The following is a 547-nucleotide window of genomic DNA, read 5'->3' on the forward strand; positions in this document are numbered from 1 at the left end:
AAAAAAAAAAAAAAAAAAAAAAAGGTTATTGGTTGGCAGTGGGTACTGAAGGCCTGGCAACCAGGAAGTACTCAGGAACCATACCAGGCCTAACCTCTGTGTCCATGTTAGGCATTGATGCAAACTAACTCCAAAGGAGAGGCTGCTATTCTTCCTACCAGGGTTGATCGCTTAACTGTGGTGGGCATGGAGCTGGAATGGTTTGGAACTAGCTTTCATGAGAGATGGAGGGTGCGATCAAAGGAAAGGAAGACAGAAGCCATGGTGATGCGGACACTTCCTGGAGAAAGCCCAGCCAGTGAATTTCTTTTGTATGATGAAGAAAACTTGCTTTCTCTCTTTCCACTCTCATAATGCTTTAGAGAACTTTGTGGAAGTAAAATATGTTGGCATAGTTAGAAATTTTAGGTTTTTTAAATGAAGCAGAAAATAATTTTGATAACATCTATACATCTCCTCACAAACTGAGATCATTTATCTACCATGGGAATATACCTGGGTAAAGATAAAGAATAACTCCCTCTTTCAGTAGGTCCAAATAGGGCCT

This window comes from Microtus ochrogaster, linkage group LG3 (genome assembly GCF_000317375.1).
Source record: "Microtus ochrogaster isolate Prairie Vole_2 linkage group LG3, MicOch1.0, whole genome shotgun sequence".
Classification (NCBI taxonomy): domain Eukaryota; kingdom Metazoa; phylum Chordata; class Mammalia; order Rodentia; family Cricetidae; genus Microtus; species Microtus ochrogaster.